Source organism: Ranitomeya imitator, chromosome 1 (assembly GCF_032444005.1).
Source record: "Ranitomeya imitator isolate aRanImi1 chromosome 1, aRanImi1.pri, whole genome shotgun sequence".
In the NCBI taxonomy this organism is placed as follows: Eukaryota; Metazoa; Chordata; class Amphibia; order Anura; family Dendrobatidae; genus Ranitomeya; species Ranitomeya imitator.
In genome coordinates, this window is record NC_091282.1 from 681,495,870 (window position 1) to 681,512,227 (window position 16,358).

The window sequence follows — 16,358 nt, forward strand, 5'->3', positions numbered from 1 at the left end:
TCACTTTAAATCACAGAGATGTCATGTAAAATAATTAATAAGTAACATTTCCCTCATGTCTACTTTACATCAGCACAATTTTGGAACCCCAAATTTTTTTTGTTAGGGAGTTATAAGGGTTAAAAGTTGACCAGCAATTTCTCATTTTTACAACACCAATATTTTTTAGGGACCACATCACATTTGAAGTCATTTTGAGGGGTCTGTATGATAGAAAATACCCAAGTGTGACACCATTCTACAAACTGCACCCCTCAAGGTGCTCAAAACCACATTCAAGAAGTTTATTAACCCTTCAGGTGTTTTACAGGAATTTTTGCAATGTTTAAAAAAAAAATGAACATGTAACTTTTTTTTCACAAAAAATTTACTTTAGCTCCAATTTGTTTTATTTCCCCAAGGGTAAGAAGAAATTGGACCCCAAACGTTGTTGTGCCAATTTTTCTGAGTAGGCCGATACCCCACATGTGGGGGTAAACCACTGTTTGGGCGCATGGCAGAACTCGGAAGGGAAGGAGCGCCATTTGACTTTTCAATGCAAAATTGACTGGAATTGAGATGGGACACCATGTCACGTTTGGAGAGCCCCTGATGGGCCTAAACATTGAAACCCCCCACAAGTGACACCATTTTGGAAAGGAAACCCCCTAAGGAACTTATCTAGCTGTGTTTTGACAGCTTGGAACCCCCATGTGTTTCACTATAGTTTATAATGCAGAGCCGTGAAAATAAAAAAAAAATTTTTTTTCACAAGACTGGGGGCTAAAAAATAATATTTTTATTTCCCCAAGGGTAACAGGAGAAATTCGACCCCAAAAGGTGTTATCCAATTTGTCCTGAGTACGCTGATACCCCATATGTGGGGGGGAACCACCGTTTGGGCGCATGGCAGAGCTTGGAAGGGAAGGAGCGCCAATTGGAATGCAGACTTAGATGGATTGGTCTGCAGGCGTCACGATGCATTTGCAGAGCCCCTGATGCACCTAAACAGTAGAAACCTCCCAATAGTGACACCATTTTGGAAACTAGACTCCCTAAGGAACTTATCTAGATGTGTTTTGACAGCTTTGAACCCCCAAGTTTTTCACTACAGTTTATAACTCAGAGTTGTGAAAATAAAAATTAATTTTTTTCCCACAAAAATGTTTTTTTTAGCCCCCCAAATTTTTATTTTCCCAAGGGTAACAAGAGAAATTGGAACCCAGTAGTTGTCCAATTTGTCCTGAGTACGCTGATACCCCATATGTTGGGGTAAACCCCTGTTTGGGCGCACGGGAGAGCTCAGAAGGGAAGGACCACTGTTTTACTTTTTCAACGCAGAATTGGCTGGAATTGAGATCGGACGCCATGTCGCGTTTGGAGAGCCCTGATGTGCCTAAACCAGTGGTCCCCAACTCCAGGCCTCGAGGGCCGCCAACAGTGCAGGTTTTCAGGATTTCCTTAGTATTGCACAGGGGTTGGAATCATCACCTGTGCAGATGATCACATTACCACCGATGCAATACTAAAGAAATCCTGAAAACCTGCACTGTTGGCGGCCCTCGAGGCCTGGAGTTGGGGACCCCTGGCCTAAACAGTGGAAACCCCCAATTCTAACTGAAACCCTAACCCCAACACACCCCTAACCCTAATCCCAACCATAACCCTAACCACACCCTAACCCTGACACACCCCTAACCCTAATCCCAACCGTAAATGTAACCCTAACCCTAAATTTAGCCCCAACCCTAACTTTAGCCCCAACCCTAGCCCAAAACCCTAACCCCAACCCTAGCTGCAACCCTAACCCGAACCCTAGCCCCAACCCTAACCCTAATGGGAAAATGGAAATAAATACATTTTTTTAAAAAAAAAAAATTTGTTTCCCTAACTAAGGGGGTGATGAAGGGGGGTTTGATTTACTTTCATTGCGGGTTTTCTAGCGGATTTTTATGATTGGCAGCCGTCACACACTAAAAGACACTTTTTATTGCAAAAAATATTTTTGCATTACCACATTTTGAGACCTATAATTTTTCCATATTTTGGTCCACAGAGTCATGTGAGGTCTTGTTTTTTGCGGGATGAGTTGACGTTTTTATTGGTAACATTTTCGGGCACGTGACATTTTTTGATCGCTTTTTAGTCCAATTTTTGTGAGGCAGAATGACCAAAAACCAGCTATTCATGAATTTTTTGGCGGGGGGGGGGTTTTACACATCTAAAAATTTTTTTTTTTTACTTTGTCCCAGGGGGGGACATCACTGTATAGTGACAGATCGCTGATCTGACACTTTGCAGAGCACTGCAGAACACCCGGAAGTAGCCCCGTGGCCATTTTGGATCCGGGGCCTGCAGGGAGGAGATGCTCGGTACAAGGTGAGCACTTTGCCTTGTACCGATCGTCTCAGGGAAGCACGCAGGGAGCCCACTCCCTGCGCGATGCTTCCCTATACCGCCGGCACACCGCAATCATGTTTGATCGGGGTGTGCCGGGGGTTAATGTGCCGGGGGGCGGTCCGTGACGGCTCCTAGCACATAGTGCCGTATGTCAGCTGCGATAGTCAGCTGACACCCAGCCGCGCTCCCCCCGTGAGCGCGGCCGATCGCGTATGACGTACTATCCCGTCACTGGGAATTAAGTCCCAGGTCAACTTGACAGGATAGTAGGTCATATGGGATTAAGAAACAACAGTTTACAGTCTACATTATGACGTCCGAGACACTACAAACATGTGCATTGATGTCAGTAGCAAAAGCAATTGTTCAGACGACTTTTGTTTATAATCCGTGTCAGACGCTTCTCGAATAAGATTCCAGCAATAGTCATCCTGCATTGACGTGCTCCACTTTCCCTGGAACCTTTTCTCCATCAGCGCAATGTCTTGGTGAAATCTTTCACCGTGTTCATCGCTAACGGCACCAAGATTGGCTGGAAAAAAGTCCAAGTGAGAATGTAGGAAATGCACTTTTAGTGACATATTGCGTTTCATAAAATGATATGCTGTATGTTGTCCAAAGTTCGGTGCCCTGCTGTTGCCAAGGAAGTTGAAGGTCACATCTTTAAAGGCTCTCCATGCCACTTGTTCAGCACCTTGCAAAAGACCATCAAAGCTACTGGCATTCATTATATCTCTGACCTGTCGGCCAATAAAAATACCTTCTTTAATCTTTGCATCACTTATTCTTGGAAATTTCTGTCGCAAGTAAAGGTACCGTTACACTAAACGACTTACCAACGATCACGACCAGCGATACGACCTGGCCGTGATCGTTGGCAAGTCGTGTGGTCGCTGGGGAGCTGTCACACAGACGGCTCTCTCCAGCGACCAACGATCAGGGGAACGACTTCGGCATCATTGAAACGGTCTTCAACGATGCCAAAGTCTCCGGGTAACCAGGGTAAACATCAGGTTACTAAGCGCAGGGCCGCGCTTAGTAACCCGATATTTACCCTGGTTACCATTGTAAAAGTTAAAAAAAAACAAAACACTACATACTCACATTCCGATGTCTGTCACGTCCCCCGCCGTCAGCTTCCCTGCACTGACTGTCAGCGCCGGCTGTAAAGCAGAGCACAGCGGTGACGTCACCGCTGTGCTCTCCTTTACGGCCGGCGCTGACAGTCAGTGCAGGGAAGCTGACGGCGGGGGACGTGACAGACATCGGAATGTGAGTATGTACTGTTTTTTTTTTTTTTACTTTTACAATGGTTACCAGGGTAAATATTGGGTTACTACGGCCCTGCGCTTAGTAACCAGATATTTACCCTGGTTACCAGTGAACACATCGCTGGATCGGCGTCACACACGTTGATCCAGCGATGACAGCGGGTGATCAGCGACCAAAAAAAAGGTCCTGATCATTCCCCAGCGACCAACGATCTCCCAGCAGGGGCCTCATCGTTGGTCGCTGTCACACATAATGAGATCGTTAGCGGGATCGTTGCTACATCACAAAATGCGTGACGTTGCAACGATATCGTTAACTAAATCGTTATGTGTGAAGGTACCTTTAGAAAAGGCTTCCGATACTTTGTTCATTGCTTTGACAAAATTCTTCATAAGCCCAGGTTTAATATGCAAAGGAGGGAGAAATATCTTTGCTGGGTCAACAAGAGGATTATGTTTAACATTCTTCTGTCCAGCAACCAGGTTTTCGCGGGGTGGCCAGTCCTTTCTGAAATGGTGCATTTCTCGTGCAGGACTGTCCCACTCACAAATAAAACAATACTTGGTATATCCAAGCTGCCGTCCAAGAAGAAGTGCAACAACTTTTAGATCACCACATATGTTCCAGTTATAAGAGATTCCGTTCTTGTAGCCTTGATCCCAATAATTCTGCCTGCCTCTTTGACAATTTCAAATCTCTGCCCAAGTCACTCAGATCAGGATTTCCTTAGTATTGCACAGGTGATGGAATTCTTGCCTGTGTATGCTCTCCAATTATCACCTGCACAATACTAAGGAAATCCTGAAAACATGACCTGTTAGTGGCTCTTGAGGACCAGAGTTGGGGAACTACGAAAGCGTCTAGAACAAGATGCACGGCATATATGAGTATGAGGTGCCCACTGTTTGTCCTGATCGCCAATTGAACATTCAAAGTATAGTTCCTACGCTTTCTTAACAAGTGGAGTCATTTCTTTCTTCTGTGCTTTCATTATATATTCTCCGCATATGTAGCAGAAATTATCACTGCTGTTGAGACACCGATGCGACATTTCAAAATAAATCTTCAGTTTTTACAATGAAAAGTATTCAGGCGACTCGCATATATGATAGTAACTAAATGGGGAGGGCGGTAATGTCACGATTGGGGCAAGCTTTGCAGTGTTCAGAATCTCGGCACCCCCCCCCCCCCCATGTGCTCACAGCTCTTGAGCAGGGGAGGAAGCAAAAGACAATACTGACATTACAGCAGGAGATCGCAGAGGAAACATTTTGTGAGGTAAAATACGGTTTGAAAATAGTTAAATATTTTACCTCACAAAATGAATCTTCTGTGATCCCCTGCTGTAATGTCAGTATTGTCTTTTGATTCCTCCCCTGCCCAAGAGATGTGGTATGCTCCGTACATGGTCAGCCGATTGATTCACTGCGCCTGCGCGAATTTGGAATAAGTGCTTGCATATGTGTAGATCGATTTGTTATTTCAGTGGCAAATTCAGAATATACTGTTTCAGAAAAAGTTCATATACGAGTTTTTAGAATTATTAGAGAATATTATAATGCTTCGTATCATTTCTCAAAAACCTTACGTGATAGATTTTTTTCATGCTGATGTAGATTTTTCCTATCAGGAACACTCAAAATTGTCCGCTGGAAAAAACCTTGGTAACACAGTGATCTGTGTGTGCATACATACATATGCTGAGTATTTTCTGTATATACTGTATGTTATCTGTGAGTATATATAATATGTGCCGACTGTTCCTGTTTGTACATTTTCTGTGTGCACACATTATATACACACAGGTATATATGCTGAGTATTATCTGTATATACTGTAAGTTACCTATGAGTATATACATGTGTGCTGAGTGTTACACGTATATACAATATGTACATTATCTCAGTGCACACATTATATATACAACGATATATATGCTGGGTATTATCTGTATATACTGTATGTTACCTATGAGTATACACTACCGTTCCAAGTATTAGGGTCACTTAGAAATTTTCTTATTTTGGAAAGAAAAGCACAGTTTTTTCCAATGAAGCTAACATTAAATGATTCAGAAATACTCTATGCATTGTTAATGTGGTAAATGACTATTCTAGCACCAAACGCCTAGTTTGTAATGCAATATCTTCATAAGTGTATAGAGGCCCATTTCCAACAACCATCACTCCAGTGTTCATATGGTACTTTGTGTTTGCCAACTGTGTAAGGCTGGTTTCACATTTGCGGTCGGGAGTGCTGCGGATGGCAGCGTACTTCCTCCCTTCTTCCTGCTTGAAGCCCTGCCTACTTCTTTGTGCATCCTGCGTTGCCCTGAGTACCCATCTTTAACATTGGACACGCAGGGACATGCGTGGCATGCGGATGTGTCCACATGCGGTGATTTGACGTGTGCGGTGACCGCACGGAAATGCAAAATTTCATAATAGGCTGCAATGGTGACGTTTATGTCATAATGGTTGCCATGGCGACAATGATGTCAGAATGGTTGCCATGGCGAAAATGATGTCATAATGGGTATATGGGCACGGGATTATGGGATGGAGGATGTGTTATGGGTATATGGGCACAGGACTATGGGATGGAGGATATGTATGATGGGAATATGGGCACAGGACTATGGGATGGAGGATATGTATGATGGAAATATGGGCACGGGACTATGGGATGGAGGATATGTATGATGGAAATATGGGCACAGGACTATCGGATGGAGGATATGTATGATGGAAATATGGGCACGGGACTATGGGATGGAGGATGTGATGGGTATATGGGCACAGGACTATGGGATGAAGGATGTGTATGATGGGTATATGGGCACAGGACTATGGTATGAAGGATGTGTATGATGGGAATATGGGCACGGGTCTATGGGATGGAGGTTGTGTATGATGGGAATATGGGCACGGGTCTATGGGATGGAGGTTGTGTATGATGGGAATATGGGCACGTTTCTATGGGATGGAGGATGTGTATGATGGGAATATGGGCACGGGTCTATGGGATGGAGGATGTGTATGATGGGTATATGGGAACTGGATTATGGGATGGAGGTGTATATGTATATGGGCACGGGACTATGGGATGGAGGATATATATGATGGAAATATGGGCACGGGACTATGGGATGATGGATGTGTATGATCGGTATATTGGCAATGGACTATGGGATGGAGGATATGCATGATGGAAATATGGACACGGGATTATGGGATGTGATGGGTATATGGGCACAGGACTATGGGATGAAGGATGTGTATGATGGGTATATGGGCATGGTATTATGGGATGAAGGATGTGTATGATGGGTATATGGGCACGGGACTATGGGATGAAGGATGTGTATATGGGCATGGGACTATGGGATGGAGGTTGTGTATGATGGGAATATGGGCACGGGACTATGGGATGGAGGTTGTGTATGATGGGTATATGGGCACGGGACTATGGGATGGAGGTTGTGTATGATGGGAATATGAGCACGGGACTATGGGATGAAGAATATGTATGATGGGTATATGGGAACGGGACTATGGGATGGAGGATATGCATGATGGAAATATGGACACGGGATTATGGGATGTGATGGGTATATGGGCACAGGACTATGGGATGAAGGATGTGTATGATGGGTATATGGGCATGGGATTATGGGATGGAGGATGTGTATGATGGGTATATGGGCACGGGACTATGGGATGAAGGATGTGTATGATGGGTATATGGGCACGGGACTATGGGATGAAGGATGTGTATATGGGCATGGGACTATGGGATGGAGGTTGTGTATGATGGGAATATGGGCACGGGACTATGGGATGGAGGATGTGTACGATGGGTATATGGGCACGGGACTATGGGATGGAGGTTGTGTATGATGGGTATATGGGCACGGGACTATGGGATGGAGGTTGTGTATGATGGGAATATGGGCACGAAACTATGGGATGGAGGATGTGTATGATGAGAATATGGGCACGGGACTATGGGATGAAGAATATGTATGATGGGTATATGGGCACGGGACTATGGGATGGAGGATATGCATGATGGAAATATGGACACGGGATTATGGGATGTGATGGGTATATGGGCACAGGACTATGGGATGAAGGATGTGTATGATGGGTATATGGGCACGGGACTATGGGATGAAGGATGTGTATGATGGGTATATGGGCACGGGACTATGGGATGAAGGATGTGTATATGGGCATGGGACTATGGGATGGAGGTTGTGTATGATGGGAATATGGGCATGGGACTATGGGATGGAGGATGTGTATGATGGGTATATGGGCATGGGACTATGGGATGGAGGTTGTGTATGATGGGAATATGGGCACGGGACTATGGGATGAAGAATATGTATGATGGGTATATGGGCATGGGACTATGGGATGGAGGATGTGTATGATGGGAATATGGGCACGGGACTATGGGATGAAGAATATGTATGATGGGTATATGGGCATGGGACTATGGGATGGAGGTTGTGTATGATGGGAATATGGGCACGGGACTATGGGATGGAGGATATGTATGATGGGTATATGGGCACGGGACTATGGGATGGAGGATGTGTATGATGGGTATATGGGAACAGGACTACGGGATGGAGGTTGTGTATGATGGTATATGGGCACGGGACTATGGGATGGAGGATGTGTATGATGGGTATATGGGCACGGGACTATGGGATGGAGGATGTGTATGATGAGCATATGGGCACGGGACTATGGGATGGAGGATGTGTATGATGGGTATATGGGAACAGGACTACGGGATGGAGGAGGTGTATGATGGGCATATGGGAACAGGACTACGGGATGGAGGATGTGTATGATGGGCATGGGACTACGGGATGGAGGATGTGTATGATGGGTATATGGGCACGGGACTATGGGATGGAGGATAATCATTATAATTTGTTATAACTAAGCAGAGGTAGTTACTATGCCCAGGCAACGCTGGGCTCTTCAGCTAGTGAGTATATATGTGTTACATGTATATACAGTATGTACATTATCTCAGTACACACATTATATGCGCACAGGTATATATGCTAAGCATATTCTGTATATACTGTATGTTACCTAGGAGTATATACATATATGTGTTACATGTATATACAGTATGTACATTATCTCCGTACACACATTATATACGCACAGGTATATGTGCTGAGTATGATCTGTATATACTGTATGTTACCTATGAGTATATACATATATGTGTGAGCTGTAAATACAGTACGTACATTATCCCAGTACACACACTGTATACACGCAGATATATACAGTATGCTGAGTGTTACATGTATATACAGTATGTACATTATCTCAGTACACACTGTATACATGCAGATATATATGCTGTGTTACATGTATATACAGTATGTATATTATCTCAGTACACACTGTATACACACAAATATATATGCTGAGCATTATCTGTATATGATTGTATTGATGTCATGATTAAGGGAGCTTAGTCTCCAGAAACGCGTTGAGATTCCTACCTATATGGTTCGTGCTGAAGTCTGTATCCTCCATGTTTAAAGTTTGTGAATAAAGAAAACTCTTTTTTACGGATTCGGTGAAGCTGGACATTCCTACTTTTTTGGATTTTACACGCCTGGACACAGCGGGTCCGTGCTCCCGAAGATTGGCTTATGCATCACGGGTGAGCTGGCCTATTTTTCCTCTTTCCACATTATCTGTATATACTGTATGTTACCTATGAGTATATACATATATGTGTTACATGTATATACAGTATGTACATTATCTCAGTACACACATATGCGCACAGGTATATGTGCTGAGCATTATCTGTATATACTGTGTTACCTAGGAGTATATACATATATGTGTTACATGTATATACAGTACGTACATTATCTCAGTACACACAGATATATATGCTGAATGTTACATGTATATACAGTATGTACATTATCTCAGTACACACATTATATGCGCACAGGTATATATGCTAAGCATATTCTGTATATACTGTATGTTACCTAGGAGTATATACATATATGTGTTACATGTATATACAGTATGTACATTATCTCAATACACACTGTATACACAGATATATATGCTGAATGTTACATGTATATACAGTATGTACATTATCTCAGTACACACATTATATGCGCACAGGTATATGTGCTGAGCATTATCTGTATATACTGTATGTTCTCTAGGAGTATATACATATATGTGTGAGCTGTATATACAGTATGTACATTATCTCAGTACACACGTTATACACACAGATATACAGTGGGGCAAAAAAGTATTTAGTCAGTCAGCAATAGTGCAACTTCCACCACTTAAAAAGATGAGAGGCGTCTGTAATTTACATCATAGGTAGACCTCAACTATGGGAGACAAACTGAGAAAAAAAAATCCAGAAAATCACATTGTCTGTTTTTTTAACATTTTTTTTGCATATTATGGTGGAAAATAAGTATTTGGTCAGAAACAATCAATCAAGATTTCTGGCTCTCACAGACCTGTAACTTCTTCTTTAAGAGTCTCCTCTTTCCTCCACTCATTACCTGTAGTAATGGCACCTGTTTAAACTTGTTATCAGTATAAAAAGACACCTGTGCACACCCTCAAACAGTCTGACTCCAAACTCCACTATGGTGAAGACCAAAGAGCTGTCAAAGGACACCAGAAACAAAATTGTAGCCCTGCACCAGGCTGGGAAGACTGAATCTGCAGTAGCCAACCAGCTTGGAGTGAAGAAATCAACAGTGGGAGCAATAATTAGAAAATGGAAGACATACAAGACCACTGATAATCTCCCTCGATCTGGGGCTCCACGCAAAATCCCACCCCGTGGGGTCAGAATGATCACAAGAACGGTGAGCAAAAATCCCAGAACCACGCGGGGGGACCTAGTGAATGAACTGCAGAGAGCTGGGACCAATGTAACAAGGCCTACCATAAGTAACACACTACGCCACCATGGACTCAGATCCTGCAGTGCCAGACGTGTCCCACTGCTTAAGCCAGTACATGTCCGGGCCCGTCTGAAGTTTGCTAGAGAGCATTTGGATGATCCAGAGGAGTTTTGGGAGAATGTCCTATGGTCTGATGAAACCAAACTGGAACTGTTTGGTAGAAACACAACTTGTTGTGTTTGGAGGAAAAAGAATACTGAGTTGCATCCATCAAACACCATACCTACTGTAAAGCATGGTGGTGGAAACATCATGCTTTGGGGCTGTTTCTCTGCAAAGGGGCCAGGACGACTGATCCGGGTACATGAAAGAATGAATGGGGCCATGTATCGTGAGATTTTGAGTGCAAACCTCCTTCCATCAGCAAGGGCATTGAAGATGAAACGTGGCTGGGTCTTTCAACATGACAATGATCCAAAGCACACCGCCAGGGCAACGAAGGAGTGGCTTCGTAAGAAGCATTTCAAGGTCCTGGAGTGGCCTAGCCAGTCTCCAGATCTCAACCCTATAGAAAACCTTTGGAGGGAGTTGAAAGTCCGTGTTGCCAAGCGAAAAGCCAAAAGCATCACTGCTCTAGAGGAGATCTGCATGGAGGAATGGGCCAACATACCAACAACAGTGTGTGGCAACCTTGTGAAGACTTACAGAAAACGTTTGACCGCTGTCATTGCCAACAAAGGATATATTACAAAGTATTGAGATGAAATTTTGTTTCTGACCAAATACTTATTTTCCACCATAATATGCAAATAAAATGTTAAAAAAAACAGACAATGTGATTTTCTGGATTTTTTTTTCTCAGTTTGTCTCCCATAGTTGAGGTCTACCTATGATGTAAATTACAGACGCCTCTCATCTTTTTAAGTGGTGGAACTTGCACTATTGCTGACTGACTAAATACTTTTTTGCCCCACTGTATATATATGCTGAGCATTATCTGTATATACTGTATGTTCTCTAGGAGTATATACATATATGTGTGAGCTGTATATACAGTATGTACATTGTCCCAGTACACACGTTATACACACAGATATATATATATGCTGAGCATTATCTGTATATACTGTATGTTCTCTAGGAGTATATATATATATATATATATATGTGTGTGAGCTGTATATACAGTATGTACATTATCCCAGTACACACGTTATACACAGATATATATATATGCTGAGCATTATCTGTATATACTGTATGTTCTCTAGGAGTATATACATATACAGTGGGGCAAAAAAATATTTAGTCAGTCAGCAATAGTGCAAGTTCCACCACTTAAAAAGATGAGAGGCGTCTGTAATTTACATACTAGGTAGACCTCAACTATGGGAGACAAACTGAGAAAAAAAAATCCAGAAAATCACATTGTCTGTTTTTTTAACAATTTATTTGCATATTATGGTGGAAAATAAGTATTTGGTCAGAAACAAAATTTCATCTCAATACTTTGTAATATATCCTTTGTTGGCAATGACAGAGGTCAAACGTTTTCTGTAAGTCTTCACAAGGTTGCCACACACTGTTGTTGGTATGTTGGCCCATTCCTCCATGCAGATCTCCTCTAGAGCAGTGATGTTTTTGGCTTTTCGCTTGGCAACACGGACTTTCAACTCCCTCCAAAGGTTTTCTATAGGGCTGAGATCTGGAGACTGGCTAGGCCACTCCAGGACCTTGAAATGCTTCTTACGAAGCCACTCCTTCGTTGCCCTGGTGGTGTGCTTTGGATCATTGTCATGTTGAAAGACCCAGCCACGTTTCATCTTCAATGCCCTTGCTGATGGAAGGAGGTTTGCACTCAAAATCTCACGATACATGGCCCCATTCATTCTTTCATGTACCTGGATCAGTCGTCCTGGCCCCTTTGCAGAGAAACAGCCCCAAAGCATGATGTTTCCACCACCATGCTTTACAGTAGGTATGGTGTTTGATGGATGCAACTCAGTATTCTTTTTCCTCAAAACACAACAAGTTGTGTTTCTACCAAACAGTTCCAGTTTGGTTTCATCAGACCATAGGACATTCTCCCAAAACTCTTCTGGATCATCCAAATGCTCTCTAGCATACTTCAGACGGGCCCGGACATGTACTGGCTTAAGCAGTGGGACACGTCTGGCACTGCAGGATCTGAGTCCATGGTGGCGTAGTGTGTTACTTATGGTAGGCCTTGTTACATTGGTCCCAGCTCTCTGCAGTTCATTCACTAGGTCCCCCCACGTGGTTCTGGGATTTTTGCTCACCGTTCTTGTGATCATTCTGACCCCACGGGGTGGCATTTTGCGTGGAGCCCCAGATCGAGGGAGATTATCAGTGGTCTTGTATGTCTTCCATTTTCTAATTATTGCTCCCACTGTTGATTTCTTCACTCCAAGCTGGTTGGCTATTGCAGATTCAGTCTTCCCAGCCTGGTGCAGGGCTACAATTTTGTTTCTGGTGTCCTTTGACAGCTCTTTGGTCTTCACCATAGTGGAGTTTGGAGCCAGACTGTTTGAGGGTGTGCACAGGTGTCTTTTTATACTGATAACAAGTTTAAACAGGTGCCATTACTACAGGTAATGAGTGGAGGAAAGAGGAGACTCTTAAAGAAGAAGTTACAGGTCTGTGAGAGCCAGAAATCTTGATTGTTTGTTTCTGACCAAATACTTATTTTCCACCATAATATGCAAATAAATTGTTAAAAAAACAGACAATGTGATTTTCTGGATTTTTTTTTCTCAGTTTGTCTCCCATAGTTGAGGTCTACCTATGATGTAAATTACAGACGCCTCTCATCTTTTTAAGTGGTGGAACTTGCACTATTGCTGACTGACTAAATACTTTTTTGCCCCACTGTATGTGTGAGCTGTATATACAGTATGTACATTATCCCAGTACACACATTATATGCGCACAGGTATATGTGCTGAGCATTATCTGTATATACTGTATGTTCTCTAGGAGTATATACATATATGTGTGAGCTGTATATACAGTATGTACATTGTCCCAGTACACACGTTATACACACAGATATATATATATGCTGAGCATTATCTGTATATACTGTATGTTCTCTAGGAGTATATACATATATGTGTGAGCTGTATATACAGTATGTACATTATCCCAGTACACACGTTATACACACAGATATATATGCTGAGCATTATCTGTATATACTGTATGTTCTCTAGGAGTATATACATGTGTGAGCTGTATATACAGTATGTACATTGTCCCAGTACACACGTTATACACACAGATATATATATATGCTGAGCATTATCTGTATATACTGTATGTTCTCTAGGAGTATATACATATATGTGTGAGCTGTATATACAGTATGTACATTATCTCAGTACACACATTATATGCGCACAGGTATATGTGCTGAGCATTATCTGTATATACTGCATGTTCTCTAGGAGTATATACATATATGTGTGAGCTGTATATACAGTATGTACATTGTCCCAGTACACACGTTATACACACAGATATATATATATGCTGAGCATTATCTGTATATACTGTATGTTCTCTAGGAGTATATATATACATATATGTGTGAGCTGTATATACAGTATGTACATTGTCCCAGTACACACGTTATACACACAGAGATATATATATGCTGAGCATTATCTGTATATACTGTATGTTCTCTAGGAGTATATACATATATATGTGAGCTGTATATACAGTATGTACATTGTCTCAGTACACACGTTATACACACAGATATATATATATGCTGAGCATTATCTGTATATACTGTATGTTCTCTAGGAGTATATATATATGTGTGAGCTGTATATACAGTATGTACATTATCCCAGTACACACGTTATACACAGATATATACGGTATATATGCTGAGCATTATCTGTATATACTGTATGTTCTCTAGGAGTATATATATGTGTGAGCTGTATATACAGTATGTACATTATCCCAGTACACACGTTATACACAGATATATATATATGCTGAGCATTATCTGTATATACTGTATGTTCTCTAGGAGTATATATATATATATATATGTGTGAGCTGTATATACAGTATGTACATTATCCCAGTACACACGTTATACACAGATATATATATATATATGCTGAGCATTATCTGTATATACTGTATGTTCTCTAGGAGTATATACATATATGTGTGAGCTGTATATACAGTATGTACATTGTCCCAGTACACACGTTATACACACAGATATATATATATGCTGAGCATTATCTGTATATACTGTATGTTCTCTAGGAGTATATACATATATGTGTGAGCTGTATATACAGTATGTACATTATCCCAGTACACACGTTATACACACAGATATATATGCTGAGCATTATCTGTATATACTGTATGTTCTCTAGGAGTATATACATGTGTGAGCTGTATATACAGTATGTACATTGTCCCAGTACACACGTTATACACACAGATATATATATATGCTGAGCATTATCTGTATATACTGTATGTTCTCTAGGAGTATATACATATATGTGTGAGCTGTATATACAGTATGTACATTATCTCAGTACACACATTATATGCGCACAGGTATATGTGCTGAGCATTATCTGTATATACTGCATGTTCTCTAGGAGTATATACATATATGTGTGAGCTGTATATACAGTATGTACATTGTCCCAGTACACACGTTATACACACAGATATATATATATGCTGAGCATTATCTGTATATACTGTATGTTCTCTAGGAGTATATATATACATATATGTGTGAGCTGTATATACAGTATGTACATTGTCCCAGTACACACGTTATACACACAGAGATATATATATGCTGAGCATTATCTGTATATACTGTATGTTCTCTAGGAGTATATACATATATATGTGAGCTGTATATACAGTATGTACATTGTCTCAGTACACACGTTATACACACAGATATATATATATGCTGAGCATTATCTGTATATACTGTATGTTCTCTAGGAGTATATATATATGTGTGAGCTGTATATACAGTATGTACATTATCCCAGTACACACGTTATACACAGATATATACGGTATATATGCTGAGCATTATCTGTATATACTGTATGTTCTCTAGGAGTATATATATGTGTGAGCTGTATATACAGTATGTACATTATCCCAGTACACACGTTATACACAGATATATATATATGCTGAGCATTATCTGTATATACTGTATGTTCTCTAGGAGTATATATATATATATATATGTGTGAGCTGTATATACAGTATGTACATTATCCCAGTACACACGTTATACACAGATATATATATATATATGCTGAGCATTATCTGTATATACTGTATGTTCTCTAGGAGTATATATATGTGTGAGCTGTATATACAGTATGTACATTGTCCCAGTACACACGTTATACACACAGATATATATATGCTGAGCATTATCTGTATATACTGTATGTTCTCTAGGAGTATATATATATATATATGTGTGAGCTGTATATACAGTATGTACATTGTCCCAGTACACACGTTATACACAGATATATATATATGCTGAGCATTATCTGTATATACTGTATGTTCTCTAGGAGTATATATATATATATATATATATGTGTGAGCTGTATATACAGTATGTACATTGTCCCAGTACACACGTTATACACAGATATATATATATGCTGAGCATTATCTGTATATACTGTATGTTCTCTAGGAGTAT

At 41.1% G+C, this 16,358-nt stretch overlaps 1 protein-coding gene across 2 annotated transcripts in view; it reads right to left on the minus strand.

The window, feature by feature from the left end:
• Positions 1–16,358, minus strand: part of INO80 (INO80 complex ATPase subunit) — a 171,826-nt gene that overhangs the window by 151,675 nt on the left and 3,793 nt on the right. Inside the window, exon 2 of one of the 2 annotated variants that reach the window (XM_069730109.1) lies at positions 4,965–5,082. The exons of the other annotated variant lie outside the window; for it this stretch is intronic. The gene's annotated coding sequence lies outside the window, so the exon portion shown is untranslated. The remainder of the gene's footprint in view (positions 1–4,964; positions 5,083–16,358) is intronic. 2 annotated transcript variants of the gene reach the window in all.